The sequence below is a fragment of the Chiloscyllium plagiosum genome, chromosome 24 (assembly GCF_004010195.1).
Source record: "Chiloscyllium plagiosum isolate BGI_BamShark_2017 chromosome 24, ASM401019v2, whole genome shotgun sequence".
In the NCBI taxonomy this organism is placed as follows: Eukaryota; Metazoa; Chordata; class Chondrichthyes; order Orectolobiformes; family Hemiscylliidae; genus Chiloscyllium; species Chiloscyllium plagiosum.
In genome coordinates this window covers 1,034,688-1,044,455 of record NC_057733.1, presented here as the reverse complement: position 1 = coordinate 1,044,455, position 9,768 = coordinate 1,034,688, and positions in this window count along the sequence as shown.

Genomic DNA, 9,768 nt, shown 5'->3' with positions numbered 1-9,768 from the left:
TGACAAGTTGGATATTGGCTCAAAGTGAGTTCAAATCCTAGTCTAAAATCTTCACAGTTGTGAATGTATCTTGGATTGCAGCACAGTGGGATTTTTTTCTTTTGTGTTTCACACGTGAAAATAATGCTGGCTGGGTCAGCATTTATTGCCTAACCCTAATTGCCCTTGAGAAGGTGATGGTGGTGAGCTACCTTCTTAGACCACTCTGGTCCATGTGGTGTGGGGAGATCCACAATGCTAAGGAAAAGAGTCTCAGAATTCTGAACCAGAAACTGTAAAGGAACAATGACAGACAGACTGTGAATTTTAAAACAAAGCAATTTTCACCACCTTGCCATGGACAGATTGCAGTTTAATTTTTCCCCTTTTTAAACAGTGGGGCATATTTCCTCACTCCATCTGTTTGTCAGCTCTGAGTTTGTAAGGACCACAGCACCATGGTAAAGTTAAACTAGAAGCAAGGTTTATTTCACACGCTCTCACATGCTTTCACACACTTGCATCTGGGTGTAAATTGCTTCAGTATCTGAGAAGTAGCAGCTGCTGCTGAACATTGTACAATCATCAGTGAACACCCTCACTTCTGACCTTATGGTCATTAATGGAACAGCTGTAGATTGTTGGGCCTAGGACACTGCCTGAGGAACTCTGCTGTGATGTCCTGGAGCTGAGGTGATTGTGGGAAGGCAATGGTCAGTGGTATTATCACTGGACTATCAATCCAGATGCCAGTATTGATCAGGGGACCTGGGTTTGCATCATTATGGCAAATGATGGAATTTGAATTCAATTTTTTTTTAAAATGTGGAATTAAGTGTTTAATAACTTTTAGGGCAGTCATTTACTGAATTGGGCTACTTGTATTTTGAGCCAAATTGTGGACCTGGGTGAAGTTCTATATTTCTGTGTATATACCATTGTTTGAACTATACTATATTTCTAGGGGTGGAGCACACATCTTTGTACTGTTGTCAGAATGGTGCCAGGGCTCAGAGCCTCTGCAGTATCTTGTGCCTTGATATCACATGGAGTAAATTAATTTGGTTGAAGACTGGCATCTGTGATGCTGAGGATACTGGAGGAGGCTGAGATGGATCATTTATTTGACACTTCTGGCTGAAGATGGTTGCAAATGCTTCACCCTTGTTTTTTCACACTGATGGTTTGTGCTCCACCATCATTAAGGATAGGGGATACTTCTGGAACTTCACCTTCAGTCACTTGCTTGATTGTCCAACCTTCACAACGGTCTATGGCTGGGTTGCACAGCTCAAATCTGATCTGTTGGTTGTGGAATCGCTGAGCTTAGCCTATTGTTTGCTGTTTCTGCTTTTCAACATTCTAATGTCAGTTATTGTAGCTTCAGTACATTGACAACTCATTATTAAGTATGCCTTGTGATGCCCCTGGCCTGTCCTCATGCACTCTATTGAACCCCGATTGATTTCCTAGCTTGATGATAATGCTAGAGTGGGGGAATGGCCCAAACCCTGAAGTTACAGATTGTGATTGTACAATTCTGATGCTGCTGATGGCTCATACCATCTCATAGGTGCCTTGTGTGGAGTTTCCTGATGTGTTTGAAATCTATCCCATTTAACAGGAAGCAGAAAGTAGGAATAAATGGGCCTTTTTCAGGGTGTCAGGATGCCATGGCTTATGTGTCCCAAAGGCTGCTGCTGGGACCTCAGTTTACAGTTTATAGAAATGATTTGGATGCTGGGATCGAAGGTATGGGAGCTAAATTTACTGACGACACAAAGGGAGGTATGAAAGGGCATTATGAATAGGATATCAGGAGCTTGCAAAGGGATATAGTTAGGTTCAGTAAGTAGACAGAGATCTAACAAATGGGAAAATGTGAAATTTTTCATTGAGGCAGGAAGAATAAGAAAAGAGACATATTAACTAAACGGTGAGAGGTTGCAGAGCTCTGAGATGCAGTGAAATCTGGATGTCATAATGCATGAGTCACAGATGATTAGTGTTCAGGTACAGCAAGAAAGCAGGAAACCTAATAGAATATTATATTTTATTGCAAGGGGAATTGAATGCAAGAGTCAGGATGTTAAGGTCCATTTATATAGAGCATTGGTGAGACCGGTCTGGACTACTGTAATAAAGATAAAGTACTGTGGATGCAGGAATTCTGAAGCAAACACACAGAACATTGGAGAGACTCTATTTCTCTCCCCATTGATGCTGCCTGATCATGAGTTAATGTTTTGAGTCTGGTACGACTCTTTTTCAGAACTGAAAGGTTTTGGGGAATAGATTCTGTTTTAAACTTCTGACAGAGGCAGAGGAGGAGGGAGAGGGCAGTTGGTGGTAGAGGCCCAATGCAAAAGACCATGAGGCTGTTAATAGTGAAGGAAGAAAAACAAGATGTAAAAAGGTGGAAAATAAGTACAAAGGGAGATAACTGGTCCCTGTTGCTAAAGTTAACAATCACACAACACCAGGTTATAGTCCAACAGGTTTAGATTAGATTAGTTTTTTTTAGATTAGATTGTGGAAACAGGCCCTTCAGTGTGGAAACAGGCCCTTCGGCCCAACAAGTCCACACCGACCCGCCGAAGCGCAACCCACCCATACCCCTACATTTACCCCTTACCTAACACTACGGGCAATTTAGCATGGTCAATTCACCTGACCTGCACATCTTTGAACTGTGGGAGGAAACCGGAGCACCCGGAGGAAACCCACGCAGACACGGGGAGAACGTGCAAACTCCACACAGTCAGTCGCCTGAGTCGGGAATTGAACCCGGGTCTCTGGCGCTGTGAGGCAGCAGTGCTAACCACTGGGCCACCGTGAAAGTATTAGCTTTTGGAACACTGTTTCTTTATCAGGTGTAGCTAGTGCGGCAGGATCATAAGATATAGAATTTATAGCACAAGATCATAGTGTCATGCAACTGATACAACATATTGAACAAACCTAGATTGCTGTTAAGTCTTTCATCTTTTAGACTAATCAGTTGCATGAACTAGGAGCAGCGCTCCAAAAGCTAGTACTTCCACATAAACTTGTTCGATTATTATCTGGTGTTGTGTGATTTTTAACTTTGTCCATCCCAGTCAAACACCAGCACTTCCTCATCCTTGCTACTAAATGAAAAGTAAATAAGATCCAAATGAAACAGGTGGAGTTGGGGAAAAGGAATATAAGAAGATGAAGAACAGACATAATGCAGCTAGTTTCTGAACTTAAATTCAATATTGAAACCTTAAGGATGTAAAGTGCCAAAGCAGCGATGAGGTGTCTGCCTTGAGTTTGTATTGTGCTTCAGTGAAACATTGCAGCGGGCTCAGGGCCGAAATATAGAAATGGAAAGCGATGGGGAGGTAGGGATCGTTCCTCTAGATGGAGTGGAGGTGTTCTGTGAAGCATTTAGTCTTTCCAGTGTAAAGGAGACTGCATTGTGAGCACTGAATATAGTTGACTAAATTTAAAGCCATGGCAACACGACGCCTGGAGGAAGAGCGTCTCATCTTCCGCCTAGAAACCCTCCAACCACAAGGAATGAATTCAAATTTCTCCAGCTTCCTCATTTCCCCTCCCCCCACCTTATCTCAGTCCCAACTCTCGGACTCAGCACCGCCTGACCCTTTTTTAGGAATTGTTGCAAAGGTACTTCATCAATATTCAGTTTCCTACCTTATCAAATGCACCAAACAAGCTCGATGTTGAAAATTATTGGCTGTCAGGAATCTCCATGTTGCCCAGCACCAAACAGCATCTCAGGTCCCGATCCATGGGCACCAGCCGCACATATTTCTCATCCAAGGCCATTGACATCCAATATTTGCCAATCCCTCAGGGCCATCATGCCACCTCTCCAAGCCACTGTCATTACACTCAGGAAGCACAAACTTGCATTGCAGGATTCGACATTGAAAAGCTGCAGCAGGGCCACATTGTGCAGGGACAGGAACCCAGTTCACGGATTGGACCAAGTTGAATCTCAATTCTGATCGCTGCTCTGTCAGTGCTGCCTCACTCATGCTCACAGCATCCATGCCTTGCTGTGCCATGCTATGCCTGTTAGCCCATTGGTACTTCAGCCAGGGACAAAGGCTATCAGTACAGCCATATTGATGTGCCTTTTGTGCGGACACACAGGCATTTGTCATTAAAGATCTGTCTGTTGGGTCGGGATGAGGGTGGGAGGATATGGAAGTTTAGTGGGGAATTTCTTATTGTGCGCCACACACTGAGACATCAATCTAACACCCAAAGCATGTGCCAACTGCCTTTATGGCAAACGCTCTGCACATTCATTCAACCAAATAGACCTGTCAGGAACTGAATGGAGGATAGAGTTCAGCCAATGGAGGATGATGGGTCTGTTGGTTGGGGGGGAGGGGGGATGGGTCTCAGTACTACCAGTCACAGCGTAGTCTGCTCACAGTACAGGGGCTGTCCACAGGCACTGACCAGCTTGGGGCACTCCTGATCAGGGACCTGTCCAGTTACAGTTTAAAGTGTGGTCAGTCTTGTGGGACCAACATGGACATCATGTATTGTCATTTGGGGAGCTTGAAAAATAGCTCTCAGGCGTCTGGTCAGTCATGTCCGGGGCTGCTCATTGAAGTCAATCAATCTAATACAGCCCCAAGGGTCTGTCTGTTGATCATATAGGAGGGTGCAAGTTGCTTGTGTATATTGCTAAAAGAGTGGTGGAGGATATGGGGAAGCAGAGACATTAATAGAGCTGGGAACCCAGGTAATTTTGGCAGGGGGGATTCTCGAGATGTATGGAAGTGGGAAGGACATAGTGTAGGATACACAGCACCAGAGAGCATGGGAGGCTGCAGCAAGGGAGTTATTGGCAATGACCATGAGCGTGGCCTGCACATAGAGAGTGGAGAGGAGCAGGGTAGGCATCATTAAGGTGTCATGTCAGGGCCCAGGCAAAAGAAAAGACAGTTGGAGGCAAAGTTCAATGTGGGAGTTGATCTGTACATGGGGTGGGGGGGGGCAATGGGTGGCAGTGAGCTCTCAGGTTAGAAGGTGTATCATCTAACCTTACGGAGGCTTTGGTGGGGGGAGAGTAACTGGCGACAAGGGACCAGTGCTGGCAATGCTCTTGTGAGCTGTGTTCCCTGCCATCACTTGCCTTTCTCTAGATGGAAAACGTGACCAGAAAATGGCTGGACTATGCCCAGATGGACAGGATAAATGTCACTTTGAGAGGGGATCCACTTTTGCTGGATGTTAGGACAATAAACCCCAGACAGATTTTATTTACAATCACTCCTTTGCCCAATAACAATATAGAGTGAAATGTGCTGATGTGTCAGATGCTGATAAAAGGTATATTGCACCAGCTAAAACCACATTGTCATCTCAGGGATTCAAGAGTTTGTGGAAAAGACTCAAAAGGAGGTGAATGTATGGCAAAAGTATCCATCACTTGTGGAGTATCCAAGGGAGCTGTGGGGCAAGGGGAACATTACGGCATCAAGTGACATGTAAGAATGACGATGGAGTCTAATGAATGCAGTGAAAGGTGGAATGATTGAAGAATGTCTGAGGTGGGAAGGGGATTGGAGACAGCAGTCACTCCCTTTTTGGTGTTATGTGTTGGAAGCTCAGCTGGATGGCACCTTCACAAAGTTATTGCTCATGCTGCAACCAGGGATGTGGTGGAACAGGTGGTAAAGATGTTAAAGGTCTGGTTCCAGTGTTGGACAAGTTTGCCGCTGTATAGTCTTGACAGAGTGTGCCACATCATTCAGCTAAGTTGTGCTCCACACAATTGGAGCAGGGAGCAAGGTAATGTGATAGATGCTGAGGAACTGGGAGAATAAGTGCATTCATCCAAGGAGAAGGATGAAGACACTGGGGAGGAGAAAGCTCTCGTAGAACTTAGAACATTGCAGCGCAGCACAAGCCCATCTGCCCTCAAAAGTAGTGTCGCCCTGTGAAACTAATCTGAAGCCCATCTAACCGACACTATTCTATTCTTGTCCATATGCCTATCCAATGACCATTTAAGTTTCCTTAAAGTTGACGAGTTTACAATTGTTGCAGGCAATGTGTTCCACATCCCTGCTACACTCTGAGTAAAGAAACTATCACCTCCTCAATTTAAAGCTATGTTCCCTCATGCTAGCCATTACCATCCAAGGAAAAAGGCTCTCACTGCTGACTGCACCTAACCCTCTGATTATCTTATATGTCTCAATTAAGTCACCTCTCAACTTTCTTCTCTCTAACAAAAACAACCTCAAGTTCTTCACCCTTTCCTACCTATGTCGTTACTACCTATGTGGATCATGAGGGGGCTGCTCCCTCTCCCTCACAAGAATCCAGAAAACAAGATCCAAGACATCACGAACTCTGACATCTGGAGGCAACACACAAACTGTGAGTCTCTCTCGTTCCCACAGAACCTCCTGTCTGTCCCTCTAACTCCCACCTTCCCTTCAGAGCAACAGGGACAGACTTTGTGCTAGAGACATGTACCCCATGGCTTACCCCTGGTAAGTATCCCTCCTCTCCCAACAGTATCCAAAACGCTATACTTGTTATTGAGGGGAACAGCCACAAGGGATCCTTGCACTGCCTGCTGGTTCCCTTTACATCCTCTGACAGTAACTTATCTGCCTTTTTCTTGCACCTGAGGTGTGACTACCTCCCTGTAACTCCTCTCAATAACCCCCTCCACTTCCAGAATAATTAGATTCCCTGCAGTGTGGAAACAGGCCCTTCGGCCCAATAAGTCCACACCGACCTGTCGAAGCGTAACCCAACCAGACACATTCTCCTACATTTACCCCTTCACCTAACACTACAGGCAATTTAGCGTGGCCAATTCACCTGACCTGCACATTTTTGGATTGTGGGAGGAAATCGGTGCACCTGGAGGAAACCCACGCAGACACGGGGAGAATGTGCAAACTCCACACAGTCAGTCGCCTGAGGCGGGAATTGAACCCGGGTCTCTGGCGCCGTGAGGCAGCAGTGCTAACCACTGTGCCACCGTGCCGCCCATCTGAAGTTCATTCAGCTCCAGCTCCCTAACGCTGTTTTCGAGGAGCTGGAATTGGGTGCACTTCCCGCAGATGCAGTCAGCAGTGGTGAGCCTTACCTCCCACATTCTGCAGAGGAAAATTCAACCGCCCTAACCACCATTCCCACTATTCTAAATTCCCAAAGAGAATGTAGAAAAACAAAGTATAAAATAAAGTTACCTTACCAATCCAACGTATAGAACTTTTTTTTTTGGTTGGAGGAGAAGGATGGGTGGGAGACACTATCTAAGTAATGTTTTGGGTAACTCAATCACCCAAATATATTACTTCACTTATTCAGCAGTCCTGTGTCTGCTCCTTCTCAACGTGTGCTCCGCCTATTCACGAGGTAAGTTCATATAATTGTAAATTTACCTTCCCGGCAGGTCCTCACTGTCGCTCTCCCACTGCTGCTGCTAGTACTGGCAAAAAATGGAGACTGCTGAACACACGAGGCAGGTTTATACAATTTCAAACCTATCCTCCCGGCAGGCCCCTGCTGTCACCCCTCCCACCACCGCTGCCACTTTGTGGGTTCGTGAGCAGTAATTGTACCAAATGGACAGAGCATTCAGCATAAGAGAGTGTAACAAAGGCAATGTAACAGTTATAGGGCTTCTGGATCAATCAAATTAATGATGGAGGTCTAGAAAGTTAGCTTGTTGGAATTTTGTGACAGATTCCTGGAGTAGTACATTATGGAACAGCATTTAGATTTAATATTGTATACTGCACGCAGAGTAAATTAGTAATATTGTAATAAAAGAAGCAATGATTGTAATATAAATTATTTCAATTTTAATTTTGTAAGCAATACAGTCAATCACAAACTTAATATTAATTAATCTTAAACTTACATGATACAATTATATTTTCTTAAGAGGAGAACTGGCTAAGGTGGCACAGCGGCTCAGTGGTTAGCACTGCTGTCTCACAGCACCAGGGACCCATTTTCAATTCTACCCTCAAACGATTGTCTGTGTGGAGTTTGCACATTCTCCTCATGTCAGTGTGGGTTTCCTCGGAGTGCTCTGGTTTCCTTCCACAGTCCAAAGACGTGCAGTTTAGGTAGATTGACCGTGCTAAATTGACCATATAGTATCCAGGGATGTGTAAATTAAGAAGATTAGCCTTGGGAAATGCAGGGTGGCATGGATGTTCTTCAGAGGGTTGGCTTGGACTTGATGGGCCAAATGGTCTGATAATAAGGAGCCACTAGATATCATATACTTGGATTTCAAGAAGATGTTCAAATAAAGTGCCTTGTGGTGATCTGCTGTTTGTTGGAGTGCCACCAGCTACAGTCTGCCACTTTTGGTTGGTGCGAACAGAACTAAGTTCAACTGTTAGTGTCTGAGCAGCTGAGACTGAATCACTCCCCATCTGGACACTGAGTTATTGAGGCAAGAAACCCTGGCCGATTACCACTTATACAACTATCAGATTGAAACAAAAAGCTAGAAATTGCTGGAGAAACTCAGCAGGTCTGGGGAGAAAACAGAGTGAGCGTTTTGTATGTCTAGTGACTCTTTATCAGAACAGATTGAACCCAATTTTGATGCCCAGAGCAACAACTCAGTCAGCAGGAGCAGGTGTCATTTAATTACAGTGTCTTTAATAACCCACTCATTGAAGAGATCTGCAAATTCTCAATATTTAATCTTTCATCCTGATATGTCAATCTCACATTAACTGTTAAGAGTTCACCCAGTGTCGGACCTAATTACTGTTGAATTATTTATAAAACTGAATTCTACAAAAGAGAGAAAGTGAGGACTGCAGATGCTGGAGGGTCAGCTTCAAAAAGTGTGGTGCTGGAAAAGCATAGCAGGTCAGGCAGAACAAAGGGCTTCCTGATGAAGGGCTTATGCCCAAAACATTGACTCCCCTGCTCCTTAGATGCTGACTGACCTACTGTGCTTTTCCAGCACCACACTTTTCGATGAATTCTACAAAAGACAAGCATCCTGATTGGAAGAACCCTAATTAACTCCTGGGTTTACAAGTGTAGCTGGATCATCCCTGAGTCTCCTTGTTTGGGTAAATGTACACCGGATCCAGATTTTTAAAAAGTCTGTAATCTTTCCTATAAGTAACTCCCAGTGAATTTGGTTAAAAAGCGTTAAATAAACCTGAATTTTGATCTTTCCCCATATCTTCTTCATGTGTTTAATTTTGTTGACAAAATTTTGTTGACAGCAAAACATGTAACTGCATTTGAGCAAGAGGGGCCTTTCAGACAGTGACTGGTATTGACACCATTTGCAGCATGAGTTCTCACCTTGAAGCCTCTCACATTTTTATGATCAAATATAGGGTGATCCAGGTAATATATCAGTTTGGCCTGGGCGACAAGGAAATATGAACCTTGTTCCAGCAGTGCCTCAGGATTAAGGATGAACTGCTTCCACTGCATGTTGGTCACACTTTGATTGGTCACAGATCAGGGACTCCCTCCATATAATTGGCCTTTTTGGCAAGGTTTCAAAAATGCTCTGAAAGTGGTTTCACTGTCCTTACGGGAGTCTTTTGCTATGGCTGTGTTCTAAGCAGAACAATTGCTCCAAATGACATGTCCTGCCCAGTGCAGCTGGTTTTCGTTGGCTGTTATTGGCCTTCCTGAGGATGTGGAGGATCTCGGGAAGGCACTGAAGATGGAGCTTCTCCAGAGCTTTGAGGTACTTCCTGTGGGTTCTCTGATGCCATATAAGAATGTGGGGAACTATGCTGTCAAGGAAATCATAAC